The sequence below is a fragment of the Pristis pectinata genome, chromosome 20 (genome assembly GCF_009764475.1).
Source record: "Pristis pectinata isolate sPriPec2 chromosome 20, sPriPec2.1.pri, whole genome shotgun sequence".
Lineage (NCBI taxonomy): Eukaryota > Metazoa > Chordata > Chondrichthyes > Rhinopristiformes > Pristidae > Pristis > Pristis pectinata.
This window is the reverse complement of record NC_067424.1, coordinates 42724907-42744978: the sequence shown is the minus strand read 5'-3', so window position 1 is coordinate 42744978 and position 20072 is coordinate 42724907.

The window sequence follows — 20072 nt, the reverse complement described above, 5'->3', positions numbered from 1 at the left end:
ATCGTGACACCACGTCGTTAACCATTCTGCAGACATTAAGATATTTCAGAAATGACCGAGAACAAATCGTTCTCAATCACTCACATGGTGGAATCCAGTGGAACATCGAATGGACTTGACCGCAGTGTTGAACATCGCCGGGACGGTTGAAGCACCGAGGAGGCCGTAACTTTCGCTGCCCATCACAGTGCATTCAGAAGTTGAAGCGACCCAGGCATTTGGTTCACTGTGAATGAAAGTCCGTGTCTCATCCCGCCGGGAACTCCACTTTAATCCATGCAGTGTAAAACTCGTTGATTCTCGGCACAGAAGCCAATGATTTATCTCCGCCCTGACCTTCTGAACTAACGGTACAGAAAATATATCTCCAAACGGCACAAGAGTTCCGTTGGTATGGGACCGATGACTCACCTTCTGCTCTCTCTCTCTGGCTGTAACAAAGCATTTTAACCCACACTTCAGGCTCAACCAACGTAGCTCCGATAGAGTGTAACAGGAAACGCAGGCAGAGCTGTGATAGCCCAGTGATTAAGGCGTTGGAATTGAAATCCAGTGGGGATTCACCACACAGGTTCGAATCCTGCTCGCAACGCTAACAATTTTAGACACAGGGACCAGACGGGCAACTGACGCTGATAATTCTAACGTACAGACAGGACTCCCCATGCCTGATACATTCCGGCAGACAATTGCACCCCAAGAAATAGGTCCAGCTGTTGGCTCTATCTGTTCACAGAACGGTGCATCCTTCGTGTTCAGGTGACCAGATACGCGAGGGCAGGTTGCCTCATCATACGGCTGCGGCTTCCTTTGAAGAGGGGAGATGCGTTATTTATATTCAGACAAAAAAAGTCAGCTCAATTTGCCGGGTCGACTTCATTATTTTTCGAAGTTTATCAAGATATTCTGGTCGACTGTCTCATTCATTGCCAAACTGAAGGAATTGAAACGGTGAAAAACACACTGGACACTTCGCCATCTGAGGACTGAATTGGACCCTTGACTTTGTATCTGTCGTGCAGGTGGCGATGATTTCTGATCCTTCACCTGTCCCTGTACTGAATCTAGTCATGCTTGCCTGCAGTTCTAACCGAGTCCAACCCAGAACATAAGGTGTCCTCTGATCCTGCTCCCTCGGCTTTGGACGTTGTGACCAGGTCCTTCAAGACACTTTCCGGTTTGATTCTGCACCTGGAGTTTTTTTTCAGATCACGAGCAGCAGCCAGCAGACGCGAGCGGGATATGGCCAAGGGCTCGAGGGCGAACAACGTCTCACTGCCCCGGGTTTGACGTGGCAGTGGATCTCATTCCTCCACCAGACCCCATACAATGAGCAATCTGGTCCTTCCGGCCACTGCTGACCACTGAATAACGTTCCCATACATGGCCTGACCTGGTAATGATTTCACATTTCCCATTCTCGTGGTGTCTCACGTGAAATGTTTCGGTGAGTTGATGGCTGAATATAAAATATCACTCGTAAAAGTTAGGCATGACTGTTTGCAGTTTCAAACTATCCTGCCTAAACTTTTATCAACACATTCTTTTGGTCTGTTCACAAACAAAACCGTTTGTGCCGGAGGTGAAGAGGGTTAAGGAGGGCTGTCAGGGTAGCCTAGTGGCCTTAGGCGCCAGACTCAAGGAATTAAAGTCCTTCCGTTGAAATGGGGGTGTTATGTTCTCCATCTGGGGGCGTGGGTTCGAATCCAATTCCTGACATCTGCTGTTTTTTGCATTTGTAATTTTGACTTTATCAATCGACGTAAATTAATTCCAGTTCATAGGACTGGGGCTGCTTGACTGGATAAAAAAGTGAAAAAATACCTATTGTGGTTTTCTCACAGCGGCTTGGAATGCAGCGGACCCAGAGTGCTGGCGTTGATCAGTGAAGGGACTTTGGAGAGGAGAGTCCTTGACATATTCTAACCACTGTTTATTAGTTGAAGAGTGACGTTGGCGCCATTTGCACAGGTTGTCAGTGACGGCTTTGTTCACATTTTTGTTTAAATGACGTGTGTGAACAGAGATTTCAAGACATTTAAAGTCACGTTCTAAATGATACATTAGCAGGGGAGCTTGGTCCCGAGGGTTGAACGACTTGCTGGATTAGATAATTCAGAGATGCACCTTGCGTTTGACACATCATCGCGGGGTGCCAACAGCTCGGCCACTCAATATGATCCTGGCTGTTTTGCTCTAGGCCCCTGCCTCTGTTCTTTGCCAGTTCCACAGTGCCTCGATTTCCTTGAACTTTCATATCCTCTGCAAATAATCCAGTGACAACCTCCACAACTCTGCGTCGTGGAGAATTTCAGAAAGTGACGATGGTGCATCAAGATCTTCAAATTAACCTCAGTTTTAAACCATCAACCTTACAATCATTTTTCCTCACTCGTTCCTCTCCGACGAATGGAAACATCTCAACATCTCCTCAGTCACCGTCCATTGGAACCTCACAGGGTTCAGAATGGCCACCCCTCATGATATATTCTAAACGGTCCAGTTTTAACTTCATCACCTGTTGTTTTCAACACGCACGTTCATCCCGGGAGTCAGGTTAGTCCATGTTTTTTCCAGCCGCCACCTATGTTACCATATCCGTCACCGATTCAGTGGAGGTAAACTGTGCACATTACTTCAGGGGCGGCCTCACAAACCTGTACAATTGTAATAAATGAATTTATCTGTTCCTGATCTCCAATCCCCTTGCAGTAAACGGCAATCTGCCAGTTGGTTTCCGAAATACTTGACCAACCGGCCTGCTAATCTTCTGTGGTTTCATGCCGAAGGGCACCTCGGTCTCTATGTGTTCTCCATATTTGACCTATCTTTGTTTATATTATACCTAACCTCACGGAGGATCATGACATCACCCTCAGAAAAAAATTTTCCAGTTTTCTCCAGGCACTGAACCATCGAGTTGCCGCCTAAATACGCTCATTGCAGCATCTCACCCAAATATTTTCATGTCATTATTAAACCTGCAGACCGTGCATTCAGCTCCCTCCTCCAAGACAACGATATTGAAAGTTAATTATTGTGGTGCAAGAACTGTTTAATTTTCAGTTCTTAATTTCTGAGTCGCACTGACCAGCGGTCACATATCAGCTTAATTCCCCCACCCCCTCATTCTCCTGCATCCATAGAACCTCGAGCTCTTCATTTGTATATCCATATCAGTTATCCATCGTTGTCGATTCTCTCTCCTGATCAGCTTTATCGTAATTTGTTGCTGTTTCATTAAAATAAACTCCCAGTGTTCAGATGTCTCACCAGCTTTACCACTTTGTCTGCTCTGGTGTTTGATTGAACATTCTCCTTCACCTCTCTTGTTAACCATGGATGGTTCATCTTTCTCCCTGGTGCCACTCACATCTCACATCCGGAATTCAGCTCTATGGTTCATGGTGAGGTCTGGAGTAGTGTGGCCCTGGCGACTTCCACATTGACCCTTTGTCAGGAACTGCTGACTGGCAGCAAGGTCGCTGACATTTTGTTGGAGGGGAGAGTGGTCCGGAGGAATGATGGACTGAGAAAGACGCCAATTCAGTGGAAAATTGCGTTGGAGTCGTGTCCGACTAAGTGGATTATACAGCAAGATGCTAACCGAGTGGCCAGAAGAGTTGATTTGCTTGAGGTAAGCTGGATGACGGGCAGTGAGGGCATACATTTGGGTGAACATTATTTCTTAGACCATGCAGTGACCTCAATGTTACTGAAGGCGGTGGGCGGTACACTGATGTCACTTTAGATTGTGTAATAAATATCCTAGTCTTTCAAAATATCATATTGAAACTTGTTTTTTTCAGTGACCGAGAACAAGGTCGGGCCAATGAGTTCCAAATATCCAGCTGGAGAGGTTTATTTTTCTGTTAACATGGGAATCCTTTACATGTACAGCTTCAGAGCTAAAGAGGGAATTACCCCCGAGATTGACGGCATTTATCTCCACCACCGCAAGACGATTGTCTTTGATTTCAAGATGCGTGAAATATTTAATGATATCGAGAAGGTATAATATCCTGTCCTGGTTGTTTCTGGTGTCCCTTGTAAGTTGGTAAATCGTTTTGTTGTGTTGAAAGTTCTCTGCAACTGAAGTCTCAAACCACGGAGATTCGATTCATCCAGTATCTGCTCTCGGTGTGGGTCTGTCAACGCGCTGCCGCTCCTTTCTCTGATAGTTATATCCACAAGCTATTGTCTGTATGGAAATTCACAGAATAACCACACTTTAGTCGAACAATGAGTATAATATGATTTGATGGACATCATCCATTGATGAGTTGCATTGAATGTTTGCGCAGAACCCATGTATCAGACCTGACAGTATGTTTGTGGGTATACTGGGTCACCGAACATGGTCAGGAACAGGGACGTGGACTGCGTGGACCCCTTCAGAAGGAAACTGGATGAATGACAATGATCACACTGATCCAGTGCCAGTCACACGATGTACCAGTGGACCCGAGTATCTCCTGCTCTGCATCAGCTAACGTCCTGTGCAGTTAACACGGGATTGTCGTTTTCATTCCAGATTTATTTATTTATCTTTCCCTTTACTTTTTTGGATTGTTTTCCAATTATCTTTTCAAAGAGAACAGGCTACATCGCCGACTCGGCACAACTTGGGAGACACTTCATGGCGAGACGGTAACTGGCTTTATTCCACCTCCTGCTCCATCGCCGTGCATTGGTTTTCTTCATTTTTTCTTGAATACGTTGAATCTTGGATGACTTCATTGATACAAACGTTTTTCATCTGATGGATATCTGATATATTTTCAATCTATCGTACTCCATGTTAAGGTAAATAGTGTCTGGTATCCGCAAGAGTTGCATCATCCAAGGTATGCATGATCTGTTTGTACGTAAAATAACACCACAAAACCCCAAACAGTCGTTGCATTATTTGCCTGTAGCCAAAGGGCTGAGAACATATTTTTATCACTCCTCACCAACAGTAACTAGACTGCATGTTTGTGTCGATCTGTCTGGATGCAGGCAGCAAATCACATCGCACAACCGGATTTCAGGGTTCGGAGTCATTTTCAGGGCGTGGTTAACTCATAAATTTCTCCCAAATCTTATTCCAATCCTTTCGGTTCAAGCCTTTTTACTTCCACAGCAGAACCTACATTTGCACAGCCAGGGACTGATAAACAATTACTTTTTTGCATTCACTTTGAATGTTGACAACATAATCTGCTATTGGACATCTACGACCCTAAGCCTGACATCCTATTGTTGATGTTGCTGATCCGTGGAGCAGGATCGAAATGTCAGCACTGTCGTTTCGGGTTCTCATCGGGAGCTCTGTTTTTACCAGATCTGTATTCCTGGACATGCCAGCAGGGTTGACACTGTTCTCATTCTGTCCTGTTAGTTTGTCCTGTTAGTATTCCACACTGTTAACCTGGTGATGAGTGTGGTCCTGTCTCGGGGAAAGTGCGGTATCTCCAGGTGTGTAACCCGCTACCTGGTAGGAATGGCAGAGGCCGATCTACTGGTCGTTATGTTTGATCTGATATTGAAGCAGATTAGGATTGCTTATGGCATGCATTCATTGGGGTTTATCCCCGTGTGTAATATCCACGTCGTCCTGATTCACGCCGTCACGGACTGATCTGTCTGGTTCACCGTCACGTTCAACTTTGACAGATTTGAAGCAATTTGTTGCCAAATGTTGAAATCGAGGAATTCTTCAGAGAAAACGGCAGCTACAGTTTATGGGAGCAGTGACTGGGCTGAGAAGTATAACGAACTTATTCTGGTATTTTATGCAGACACTTTGGTACAGGATGTCAAATTTACCTTGGATTTGTTATTCGGATATCCGTGTTCTAACATCAATGACCTGGACAATCGTTGAGTTTCTTTATTATCTTCTCACCCCATGTCAGCCGTTTATTTTATTCTGATCCTCAATAATTCAACAGTCAGACACATTTTACTGGACATCGGAGCCTGCAGGAGACTAGGTGTCAGAATAGCGGGGACACTCCCAGAGACCGAGAGCTGGAGAGCAGAAGGAAATCCATCATATTGTTGTTCATAATCTCGGGAAACTTCGTCCAGCTGTGGCAGAATTTACGGTTTATTCTATATGAAACCAGCTGTGGAGTCTTGGATATAATTTAGTTCATTTTCCCCAGTTTTTTAACCGAAATAAGTTTCATGCTGCAGCTTCTGAGTTGCTGCACAAACTCGTGCATTTAAGCTGTGACACAGACGACGTTCATGGAGCAGCTGAGGACTGTGGTGACATATCCGTGTAGTCGAACTGCAAATTTAATTAACCGCCGTTCTTAGAGCAATACGGCAAGGATACAGACCCTACGACCCAACCAGTCCATGATGACCACGGACCCCACCCAGCCGGTCCCAAATTCCTGCGTTGGGCCCATATACCTCCAAGTCCCTCGCCTCCATGTACCTATAGAAGTGCTTCTTCAATGATACTGTTCTAACTGCCTCAACCACTTCCTTCAGCAGATAGTTTCATGTACTCACCACCCTCTGCGTGAAAATGTTGCTACTAAGGTCCCTTTTAAATGTTTCTCCTCTCACTCTTCACCTATGCCACAAAATATTGGACTCCGCTACCCTGAGGTAAAACACTTGTCATACACTTGACCTCTGACTCTTATAACTTTGAACATTTCTATAAGATCGCTCCTCGTTCTCTTACGTTCCAAGGAATAACGACCTATTCTGGTCAACCTCTCGCTATAATTCAGGCGCTCTCGTCTTGGCAACATCCTAGTGAATATTCTTTGTAAGATTTCCAGTTTAATCACGTCGTTTCGAGAACAAGGCTACTAAAACTGCATAGTGCTCCATGTGCGACCTCACCAACAACTTATATATCTGCAACATTATGCCTTTACTCCTATACTCTGTGCCCCGACTGATGAAAGCCAGCGTGCTGAACGCCTTTTCACTACGCTGTCTACATATGACGCCGCTTTGAACTATCTATGCACTTGTACTTCCAATTCTCTCTGCCCTACCGTGCATTGTTTTAGGTGTATGCTGATTTGACATTCCAAAATGTCTCACTTTACACTTACGTATGAAAATCCATTTGCCAGTCCTCGACCCATTTCCCTAACGGTTCAAGATCTCCCTGTCATCTACGACAATCTCCTTCACAATCAACAACACCTGCTAATTCCGTGTCATCTGCAACGGACTTATGAACTGTTGTGCATTCGCGTCCGAATCATTTCTGTAAATAACGTCTAACAAAGGTCCCAACACCGACCCCTACGCGACACCACTCGTCACAGATCTCCATTCCGGAACAACGTCCAGATGCGAACCACATCCAGAATCAACCTTTCTTTTCATGTTCTCTCCGCTCCACACCTCCCGGGAATCCATAATACCGGGACAAGATGATTTGACCGAATCTATTGTTCTCTGTTGTTATCTGTTGTTCTCTGAAACGTTCCAAGAATGACTTGCATGATCTTTTAATACAATATACACGATAATTGGGTAATTTTGACATTCCCCTTGGAGAACAGGTTGTTCATGATCCTACATAATTAAACACTTTGTGCACTGTGGAGTGTTACCGCTTTATGGCCGTCTTGCGCATATGCTGCTGACAGTTGAGCCTGCTGATAAACGTGCTCCCAAATACAGAACAGTAACTTCTATTTCTAGTCCTTCAACAAGTACCTCTCACTGTTATCGGGAAGTGGAGAATAAAATTATTTCAAGTGGATATGATGAATTCTCGCCTGTTGATTGTTCCCGCTGCCATCGCTTCACCAGCCTGGACTTTCAAGGACACGATATCCAATGACCCCGCAACAAATATTTTTGGTTAAACTATTAAAGTAAATAAACGATTATTTATCCCATCAAATAGAGAATTCATTGGGTCATGGAGAGATCGAGCACTGAGTAAATGTCATTCGGTCCAGCAAGTCCGTGCTGCCCATCAGCCACCCATTTGCACGGATCTTGCACGCCCACATAATGATCTTACGCCAGATGTTCTCACTCACTTTCCCCTTAGAGGCACTGGGGGAAAAGTTGTTCCTCACGTCTGCGTTACTTTACACTTCTCATCTTAAACCTCCGAGCTTTTGTTTTGGACTCCCCTGCTCGGTCGAGGTATTGAGTCTAAACGTTGGCAAGTTATGTTTCAGCTGTACAAAACTTATGTTCAGACGCATGTGGAACGTTGTGTGCAGTTCTGGCCACCACACTGCAAAAAAGATCTGGAGTCATTGGAGTCGGATTTTTTTCCCCAGGGTGGAAATGTCAAATACTGGCGTAATTAATTTTAAGGTGATGGGAAAAAAAATATTTGCGAGGCAGATATGTTTTACATGGAGAGTGGTAGGTACCTGAAGGAGGGGGGTGAAAGCTGATATTGAAGCAACGTGTATCAGGGGCAATGAGACAGGCACATGAACGGGCAGGGAATGACAGGATGAAGACCACGTGCAGCCAGATGGGAGAGTTTAATGTTGTAGTTGTGGTCGGAAAATTCTTCGCAGGCAGTGTTTGTCCCTGTGTCCCGTCAACAACATTCCCTGCAGAACAGACGGACCGAATAGTCTGCTAATGAATTGCGAATGCTACTTGCAGTGGGAATCAAAAGGACGTAGAAAAGCGTTCACAGTATACTTCAACAAGCCGGCGGATGTGACAAAGCTGACAAGTCCAAACCTTCAATTTTGCAGATGTGAACTTCTCGTGTAAAATGATGCCGAGCTGTGCAGACTCGCTCAGTTATTGTCACATTCGGGGTCGTTTCTTCCTCGATCCTGATGCGGCAGTGTGGTGGCAACAACAGTAGCGTTTCAATCTGCAGATCGGTCTGATATCCTTTGACAATGTAGGCAGGATTTATCGGTACATCCATTCGCACTTGTGTTTGTCCCCCTGTCAGCCTTTCTCTTCCAATCAATCATTTGTTTTATTCTTTTGTTTCATATGTACCTGAGACTGTTGAAGATAAAACAATTATCTTTTGGTTGTTTTGCAGAGTATTTCCATATGCATTTACATTTTCAGAAGACACATTGTTCAGGGATCTGAGCTCAGTTTTAGGTCATGCTGTCGCGACCCTGCAGCAGATCAGAGAACAATGGGGGCAGGATGCGGTACACATATAGCGAATGAAATATTAATATACTGGCAGAATTGACGAGCCGGAGAATTTACTTCATGATTCACAACTGCGCCAATTTGTGTTCTCTGCAAACCTTTTTACCGCCCCCTTCATTTACATCCAGGTCATTAAAAAATCTATCTGCATCTTGCAATGATTATATGCATGTTCCAATGGCTATATGCATCTTCCAATGGCATTTACAAAAAAAAATGAAAAATTAGGAACAAAGGGATTCGTTGACAGTGACAGGCTCACAAAGCAAATTAAAATAACACGGTATGGAGACCGACAGAATAAATGTCCCTAGAAGTGTCAAAATCCTCAGACGTGACGTCTCCTCAGATCGAAATGGGTGCTGGGACCTTCACTGACCTCGGTCACGATGATGCAAATAACTCAGCCATGGTCGCCTGGTTTGATGTCGGTTAATTATCATAACCCCATTGTCTAAGGTGTGGCTGAAGCGCAGAAGAACGACTCATGGTCGTTTCATTTTGCAACCCATTTCTCTTGAGCAGCCAGCGATCTGCAGTGGTACAGCATACAGCTAAAATGCTGCGGATATTACTGCACAGAAATCTGTCCTTTATAATTTAAATTGATTGTGTTTGCAATTTATATTGAGAACTGAACACTGGTTCTTGTTTGAATTAATGTCTGCTACGTTCACATAATTCGATAGCTACTGAATCCCTCTCTCAGGGAAGACTGCATATCAAGGGATATCGGACATTTACCGTTCAGAATGAAGCACGTGGTCAGCCTGGAACCGTGAAAATGAGCAGCGGGACTTCGAGAATACAAAGGGTGAAGGGACTGCCGGGTTTGTTTAAAGTAGGAACAGGAGGAACAAAGAATGACCACGAAGTATCACTGGTAGATAGAATTCGGGAAAATGCCGAAGTAATTACAGGAATATTCAGAGGAGAAGAGTCGCCGGGAGAAATTGCAGGATCGGGGTGGAAAGACAGGGACAAACGTGAAGCCAGAGGACGTGCAAGACCTTCATTTGATACATTTATCTGTATTCAAGTAGGGGAAAAATGAAAAGAGCGTGCCTCCTTCAATGCCCCATCCACCGGTGTCGCCGCTTTCAGCCTGCTATGTGCGTGCACCTAAGGTCCCGCTATGTATCAACACTCCGCAGATCATTGCCATTCACTGTACACGTCCCACCGTTATGTGACTTCCCAATGTGCATTCCCTCGCAATTGCCTGCATTAAATTCCAGTTGCCACCGCTCCACCCACCCTGTCATATATTCTCTGTCCCGCTGCATCATCAGAATAATTGCATCGACATCTGCTACTCCACTAATTTTCATTTCTTCTGCATGTTAACTCATCCTTTCACCCGCATTGTCACTCACGTTATCCATACGTCTTAGGGTAATCGAGGTCACCAGGACTATCTCCGTACCGTTCCAATCCCTGAATGCCCAGATATCTCTCCATCTGTGCTGAGAATGTACTGTGTCTGAGAACGTGTCTCTCTCTTTCCCTCTCTCTCTATTTCACACACACACACACATACACGAAGACACAGTTAGACAGACACACACCACACACACACGGTGCTTGGAGTTTGCTGAAACCAGAAGAACTTAACCGTAGCATTCCTCCTGCCATCCAACAATCCCGCTGACCTTTCCCACAATAACAGTCCCACACGATCTGAGTAGTCTCTTAAAACCGATTCTGCACGAAAATATCTGAAAATTACGAAGATTGGAATTTTGGATGCTTTGTTTTCCATCCTCTGTCCTTTAACCAGAGGAGATTATTGGTCCGGTACAGAAACGGAAGCACTCTAGCGTTTTCTAGGTGCTCCCATGGGTGTGGGGAGGGGATAGGATTGATGACGGGTTAGGACGCATTAGGAAGGGGCCTGGTAGGCTCAGCCACATTTGTTGTAATTAAAAGAGACTCATGGATGTCATATGAGCTTTGACCATCAGTATTCTCAGGGAATTACGGCCTGATTGCAATATCAGAAATGTGGTTGGGTAAAGGGCAGAACTGGCAGCTTAATGTTCCGGGGTATAGAAGTTCCAGTCCTCACGTGGGGAGATACAAAAAACACAGGTATTGCGTTTAAGGGGCACATGGGCAGACGTTTCAATTGGCAAGCTGCAGGAAGATGCAATCCTGATTCAGGCCAAAGGTATTAGACTATGTGAAGAAAACAGTTTTGGATGGGTGCGGTCGGCTGCAGGGCCAGTTCCTGTTCTGTGTAACTCCGTGGCTCTGTGATTCTGCACCTCTGCTTTTACCACACTTACAAGATGAGAGTTCCAACAACTTCCAATTCTTTGAGGGGAAAAAATCTCATATTATCTCTGCCTTGAGTGAACAACTTCTTACAGTACCTGGTGCTCACGTTGAGGTCGTCTGTGAATCAGGAATCAGGATACTCAGATCCCTCTGTCTCTCAGAGCCTGCAGCCTCTCACAATTTGGAAAATATAATTATTGTTCTTCTGCCAATAGAGAAAAATTCACATATTCCTTGATATTCCTCCATTTTCTACATCAGTTTCCACTCAAACTATTAATATAATTGTGTAACCTCCTGATCATACTCACAGCTTATCCATCTGTGTGGTCAACATATTTATCGCACCTACAGTGGCATGCAAATGTTTGGGCACCACTGGTCAAAATTACTGTTACTGTGAATAGCTAAGTGAGTAAAAGGTAACTTGATTTCCAAAAGGCATAAAGTTAAAGATGACACATTTCTTTACTATTTTAATAAGATTACTTCTTTATTTCCATCCTTTACAGTTACAAAATAACAAACAAAGAAAAGGGCCCGAAGCAAACGTTTGGGCACCCTGCATGATCAGTACTTAGTAACAACCCCTTTGACAAGGATCACAGCTTGTAAACGGATTCTGAAGCCAGCTAAGAGTCTTTCAATTTTTGTTTGGGAACTTTTCGCCCATTCTTCCTTGCAAAAGTCTTCTGGTTTTGTGAGATTCTTGGGCCGTCTTGCATACACTGCTTTTTTGAGGTCTATCAGCAGATCTTTGATGATGTTTGTGTCAGGGGACAGTGAGAGCCATGGTACAATATTCAGCTTGTGCCTCTTGAGGTAGTCCATTACGGATTTTGAGGTGTGTTTAGGATCATTATCCTGTTGTAGAAGCGATCCTCTTTTCATCGGCCTTTTTTACAGACGGTGTGATGTTTCCTTCCAGAATTTGCTGGTATTTAATTGAATTAATTCTTCCCTCTCCTAGTGAAATGTTTCCCGTGCCACTGGCTGCAACACAAGCCCAGAGAATGACCGATCCACCTCCGTGCTTAAGAGCTGGAGTGGTGCTGTTTTCATGAAATTCTGAACTCTTTTTTCGCCAAACTTTCTTGCGTCCTCACCACAAACGTCAGCGTCAGAAGCTTGCAAAGGAACATCTAAACAAGCCTGATGCATTTTGGAAACAAGTCCTGTGGACTGATGGTTAAAATAGAACTTTTTGCCCACAATGAGCAAAGGTATATTTGGAGAAAAAAGGATGCAGATTTTCATGTGAAGAACACCTCTCCAACTGTTGAGCACGGAGTTGGATCAATCATGCTTTTGGCTTTTGTTGCACCCAGTGGAAGGGGGAACATTTCACTGGTAGAGGGAAGAATGAATTCAATTAATTACCAGCAAATTCTGGAAGTAAACATCACACCATCCGTAAAAAAGCCGATGATGAAAAGAGGATCGCTTCTACAACAGGATAACGATCTTAAACGCACCTCAAAATCCACAATGGACTACATCAAGAGGCACAAGCTGAATATTTCGCCATGACCCTCACAGTTCTCTGACCTAAACATCATCGAAAATGTGCGGATAGACCTCAAAAGAGCAGTGCATGCAAGACGGCCCAAGAATCTCACAGAACTAGAAGTCTTTCGCAAGGACGAATGGGCAAAAATCTCCCAAACAAGAATTGAAGGACTCTTAGCTGGCTTCAGAAGGCGTTTATAAGCTGTGATACCTGCCCAAGAAGTTGTTACTAAGTACTGATCATGCAGGGTGCCCTAACATTTGCTTCGGGTCCTTTTCTTTGTTTGTTATTTTGAAACCGGAGAAGATGGAAATAAAAAAAATGTAATCTTGCTTAAAATATTAAAGAAATGTGTCATCTTTAAATTTATGCCTTTTGGAAATCAGGTCATCTTTTACTCACAGTGACAGAAATTTTGACCAGTGGTGACGAAACTTTTGCATGCCAATGTACTCTTGGTGCATTGATCCAGGTCGTTTCTTTTCAATGTGAGGAGTTCAGGCCCAATACTGATCCCCATATTTTTATTGGTATTGTAAGTCGTTCATGATTGTCGGAGAGCTCTGAACGGAGCCTCATCCACCACGGAAACAGTGCCCCCGACTGCCTTCGTTTATACTTCCGCTTGCCCCGGGTACGCAAACAACATAATCAAGGACTACTCACAGGGTGGGCATTCTCTCTTCTCCAGCTCCTATGACGTGAGATTCGTCTCAGGCAAAAGGGTTATTCCATTTCCTTGGTGAGGCTGGCAGAGCAAATGCAGATATAATTTAATGGGGCACTTTGAGAGGACAGGAAAGGGCAGGACAAACATAGTGTTTGGTGGGGCCTGATGGATTATTGAGCAACAGGCAGTTGAAATCGGTTTCTCCTGAACACATGTGCCGAGACACAGTGAAAACCTTAATTTTGCAAACCACTCAGACAGAAAATTTCAAAACATACCTGCATCCAGGTAGTACAAAAGGGAAATAAAATTATAATTCTGAATATAGTGTTACAGCTGAGGAGAAGGTGTCGAGCAGGTGGTCAATAAGGTGTCGGTCGTGAGCTGAAAACTTCATCTTTTAGCCAATGACAGGTCCGTTAAAGAGTCTTATGACAGTTGGATAGAAGCTGTCGTTGAGTCTGTGGTGCGTGTTTTCAAGCTTTTGTATCTTCTCTCCGATGGAAGGGGTCGAAGAGGACCTTTCCGCACGTCCAAACGTCCCTGAATATGACAGCACAGGTAGGTTAGGTCCAGAGGAAACCAGACTTCATTGGCCGCTGCAGACAGTACTAGAGAAGGGACAATGTGGTACAACGTTATAAAATATGGTTCAGACCCCAGCAAGAGAAAGGTGTTGATATCTGGTGGCCACGTTACACCAAGTAAAAGAATGCACTATCGGGTCTGCAAATCAGTTTGCTCAGGATGTTGCATGGAATGGAGCGTTTGGGTATCAGGATTAGTTGGGATTGTTCAGCAGGAAAATTTCCTCCAACTAATAGCAAAGGGTAGGAGGTTTATAGGGGATCTAATACGATCAGTTTCGCCGGAGACGTGTTTGAAATGTGGAATTCACTGCCTGAAGGGGTGGGGAGGCCAAGTGCTCTGAGAACATTGACGACGTATGCGGAGGCCTGTGACCAGTGGTGTGACGCAGGAATCGGTGTTGGGTCCATTGTTGTTCATCATCTATATTAATGATTTAAATGATAATGTGCTAAACTGGATCAGCAAATTTGCTGATGACACAAAGGTTGGCGGCGTAGTGGACAGCGAGGAAGACTATGAAATCTTACAGAGTGATCTTGACCAGCTAGGAAAATGGGCCGATCAGTAGCAGATGGAGTTCAATGCAGACCAGTGTGAGTTGTTGTACTTTGGTAGGACAAAGCAGTGCAGGATTCACACAGTGAACGGTGGGGCTCAGGCTATGGGTAGAACCGAGAGACCTGCGAAAACATGTCCATAGTTACTTTAAAGCGGTGTCACGGGTACATAGGGTCGTAAAGAGAGCTTTTTACACTTCGGCGTTCATAAGTCAGGGCGTTGAGTTCAAGAGTTGGGATGTTAGATTGAAGTTGTACAACATGTTGGTGAGGCCTAATTTAGAGTATTGTGTGCTATTCTGGTCAGAAAACTGCAGGAAATATTTCAATCAACTTGAATGAGTGCAGAGAAAACTCACGAAGATTTTCCAGGACTTGAGGACCTGAATTACAGGGAGTGTTTGAATATGTTAGCAGTTTATTCCCTGGAGAGCTGGAGAATAAGGGAAGATCTGATCGAAGTTTACAAAATTATTTGCGGTATAGATAGAGTGAATGCATTGAGGCCATTTATTCGCGGCTTGGGTGAGACTAGAACTGGGGCCATAGGTTTAGAGTGACAGGTGAAATGTGAGAATCTGGGGGGTGGAAATTATGCCCAGAGGGTAGTGCGAGTGTGGATCGAGCTGCAGCGAAAGTGGTAGATGCGGTTCAATCGTAACAATAGAGAAGCTTAGATAGACACATGGATGGGAGGGGCTTAAAGTGATATGGTCCGGGTGCAGGTAGATGTGACTTGACAGAACATCAATTCGTCAGAAGCTAGTTCAGCAGAAGGGCCTGTTCCTGTGCAGTATTAATCTGTCACTCTAACAGTATCGAGTGGAGCACTGGAACTCCCGGTACAACGAAGGCTACGGACCAGGTGTAGGTGAGTGGGATTTCTGTGCATGGGTACTTGATGGTCCGCGTAGATCCGGTTGATTGAAGCGTCAAGTTCGTATTCTGTGACTAAGATCATCACTCACATTATGTGTTGAATAACATCTGCACGGTAACTTTAAGAGGGGAGTTTCTGGAGCACTCACTGGAGCCAGAGGGACATTGACTGGTTGATCGCAACCAGGCCCATCCCCAAGGATCCCGCGGGAATGCACGAGGCCGTGGGCGGCGGACTCTGGGCCTGCAGCTGATTGGGACATTCACTGACTGCGGGTTAACCAGCACTGGCAGAGAGAGGGCGAGTTGGCTCCACAGCTTCACTCACTCGGGAGATTAAGGTTGTTGTGATGGACTGGCTGCGGTCTATGGGTTTGGCCATTGCTGCGATCTGTTCAGCACAGCCGCCCTCTCTCCTTCTCCCCATCGATAAATGTTGGTTGTCTCCCCAGTTCCGCAAAGCCTCTGGATTTGCGGTAATTTCAGCAGCGAGTGTATGCTGAGAGGCTGCTGCTTTGATGAGGCGAGTGCGGATGTGCCATCGTGTTTCTATTCACTGTTTGATCTGCCTGGTGGGTATATTCCCGGACCGCCTGTGTTCAGGGGTTGGCAGGCTGACTGTAAGTCGGCGGCACTGGCGGTTTCCCCGATCAATGTCCGCTCCCTTCCCTGTGGGGTTTCTAACCTCCTCCCCGGGTAAACATTGTGGTGATGGAGACATCCCTATCGGGAGACGGTGACCTTATTAACCTCCTGCTCCATTGAGCGACGGAACTTAGAATTTGCCCCGTTCTGTGTCGGAGCTTACCTGTTGTTTCTTTCCACCCTGTTGTGTGAACCGTGGATGCATGGCGGACTGTGGCACATCGTCCGGTTGTGGCCACTCACTTTGCTCCGACTACGTTCCAAATATGTCGACGGTACATTTCTATCTGAACCTGTGGTGGAGGGGGCAGGTGACGAGTTTCCAGGAATCAGAGCTAGGAACAGGGTGTGTGTCACTCCGATCCCGGGAGCACACCTCTCCGCGCAGCAACTCACCATCTGACATTGCCCGTCCCGCTGCGTGCCCCGAGGACGGGCGGCTCCTGATCGCTATTTCTAGGGATATGGCGCTTCGTCCTATTGACCTGAACACGGTGCATGTGAAGGATGGGTCCTGAGCTGAGTGCCGTCCCACCGCCGTCTCCACAGTCACTGTTCTTCCATTTCGCGCTCACCGAGTGTGGCGCCACTCAGCGGGGAAGACGACGAGGGGCGGTCAGCCGTATCCTAATGGTCCGCTGCCTCCTGCAGCTTGATGTAGAGAAGGTGGTGTATGAAACGGACGTTTGGGCAGTTGGAGACCTTCAATGGAGCTTTGGGGTCGGTGAGCCGGGACAGTCCTTTCAGGTGAGTGTGGGAGCACCGAGATCGGAGAGCAGAGGTGAGGAGTGGGTTTGTGCAGCCGTGTCCGTTCTCTTGATGGCTCCATGTGCAGTGCAGTTACAATGGAAGCCAGGAGTCCAAGTTGCAGGTGACGCCCCGTGTTTACACCGTAGCTCCACCACTACCTGCCACTGAGGCCGGTCTCCTGCTTCTCGAGCTGAGAATAGCGAGAGGCTTTGGGTACTCGCTGATGTCTAGTGTCCAACTGTAGGCTACCAGCAAATATTGGCCGTCTTTCATCTTTCTTTCTGCAGATGGCAGTCACCGGAGCTGGTACGTGGCCGCTGACTACCCGATCCTGAGTGTGCTGCGGGACCCGATATCCGTGGATATTCATGTCCTTATCCGCAACGACCCGTCCCTCGTGCTGGTTCTGAATGAGTGCTTGGCGACCACCAAGCCCGAGCCGTATTCCGGGCTCCGCTGAGACCTCCTGGTGCACGGGTGATTGTCGAGGACCATGGGGATTCGGCGGGAAGGGAGCCACTGTGACGCTCCGCTAGGTGTCTTTCCCCATTGACCCGCCAGGTGCACGTTTTCTGGTGACAACTACAAAACTCGCCTTGTCCGGGTGGGCTCCACTTCCCATCTGCGCTTGCGAACGCACCATGAGGGGTTTGCAGTCAGTACTTCCGTTTTTCTGGGACCGGTTGTCGGCGCGGCTTCTGTGCGGGGAGGTGAATTTTCTGCACTATGTCTCCTGCGCTCACTGTTCTGTTTCCCGCTTGTCGCTGAAGGGGGCGATCCCTGTTTTCCCAGGATGCGGAGAAGCGTTGATCTGCCTCTTGGGGCCAGTACACTGACCACCGCTCTCTCTACCTTACCAGGTTTACTTCCACTGCAGAGCTGAGGTTTGTTCTCCCTTCGCCCGAGAGAACCTAACGGCTTACTGCAGCCTCGGTAATTAACCGGTCTTGAAGCTTCAGCGGGTGGCAGTGGCTGTATCGGTCACGTTTATTGCTCTTACCGATTTGCTGTCGAAAGTAATGGACCTCTCCACGTCGCTTAGTGTCTGTTTCGTGCGCTGTTGAGGGCCAGTGAAGAATTCAAACGAAGTGACGGAGCAACAGCGATATTTTCAAGACGGGATAATGACCGAGTGGGTCACAAGTCCTGGTCTTCAGTTGTGGAGATTTTGAGGTGCTGTTGAAAGCACCACGGGCAAACATTTACTTTTGCTGATACTGCGGACAGCGTGCTGTTGTCGGGGGGAGAGTGTTTATTTGCAGCGTAGCAGCGGGTGCCAGTGACGCGGAGAGCCCTGCCTTAGATGTGGATCTGTTTGCAGCTGTCATCACCCGGGAAAGCGGAGCCCTCATTTGGCCTGGTCGAAGCTGGGAGGACTTTGCTGTCATGCGAGGAGTTCCATCAGGATTCTCCCAACCTCCGGCCGGTTTGTGGCTGGTGGTTTGTTCAGTGCTGTCAACTCCTCCCTCCCACGCCCACCCCCTCAGATATTGGTGGTGGGAGATCTGTGTGATGTCATGTAGTCTGATGGGAACTGCTCATGTGGGAATTGCTCGTCGACTATCTGTACTGCAGTCGCGCTGAAAGAATCCGACTCCCGCCATAATGACCGTGGTCTAACCAACCTTGACAAAAACCGCACCGAGAAGCGGCCTGGGACATTGGTGACGGCTGCTGGGCCCATTATTCTGCTGGAAGACAAGGAGCGTTTATCTGCCGGTCTCCACCAGCGCGAATAAAATGAAGCAGGTATCTGCAACTGGCGTGTTCCGGAACCGCTGGAACCCCTTGGTGTCTTCCCTGCTTTCTTTAACAAAGATTCAACCTGTTCCCTTCCGCCAGCACTCATGCACCTGGCAGAACTTGCTGTTCCACTCTTCCGATTCCTTCTCTTTCCGATAAACCAGAAGGAACGTCATGGGGACTCGCAGCTTAGCCTGTCATTCCATTGGCTGCATGGAACAGTTCCTGTTACAAACCTAGCTTGGCTCTCTCCCAACGCTTTTTCCTGGATTCACTGACAGATCCATGAGTGTTGCTTCTTGCACTCGTGCGTCACTTGTGAATTCCCTGACATTTCCCAATTTCCGTCCTGCCCTCAAATTCACCTGGACTATCTCTGACGTTTGTCTTCCTTCTGTTTTAGTCGCCATCTCGGGAAAAAAAATATTCATTGATATCTCCTGAAACGACGGACTACCACAACTTCGATTACACTTCCCATACGTCCTTTACGGATGCGAAACCATTCTGTTTTCTCCTTCGCATTTGCCCTCAAGGTAATGTGTTCCATTCCAGGTCTTCTGAAATGCCCTACTTCACGAAACGTGGGTTCGCTCACCCTTATCCACAAAGCCCTACTTTCCCGCTGGTTCTCTCAATCTTCTCCAGATAGTCCCTTTCCCTGAATCCGGTATGACCCCGCATCTGGAATTTCAAACTTAGCCATTTCTGCCAATAGAACGGCATCCCACGATTAACCGCATCTTTCAACCCTCCCGCCACGCCTTTTGTTTTTCCCGCATGATGCATTCTACGTATCCCTCCATCTCCTGAAGCCACAGGAGGTGGAAGATTGACCTTACACCTCCTCCCTCGCCTCCTTACGGGGACTATCCTTCACTTCTTCACTGGCTGTCGTAACTCCGCGCTTCGTCCTGGTCCAGGGCCTTGACCCGCTTCCAGTCGTTCATTTTACTTTGCTTGGACCATGTCTTGTCTCCACATGTGCTGCTGCTGATTCTCCATCTCGTATCCTGCCCGGAGTGGCGGCCGGGACAGCCCTGCTCTCTGCGGCCCTGTTGGTCAGCATTGTTGCTTTATTGAAACGGGATGTGAATGCCAGGGCGGGCTCCAGTGGCAGATCCCTGGAACTGCAGGTGTCTGTTGGAGAATAAACTGCTGTTATCCTCGAGGCCAGCATTTCTATGGCTCTTTATTCACTTCCAGTTCCCTTTTATATCTGGCCGTTAATTGGGTTACTCAGGATTTGGAATACTTGGCAGCGTCTGCCAGCTGACACCATCAACACGCCGGCTCAGTCCGCCTCAAAATGTAGCTG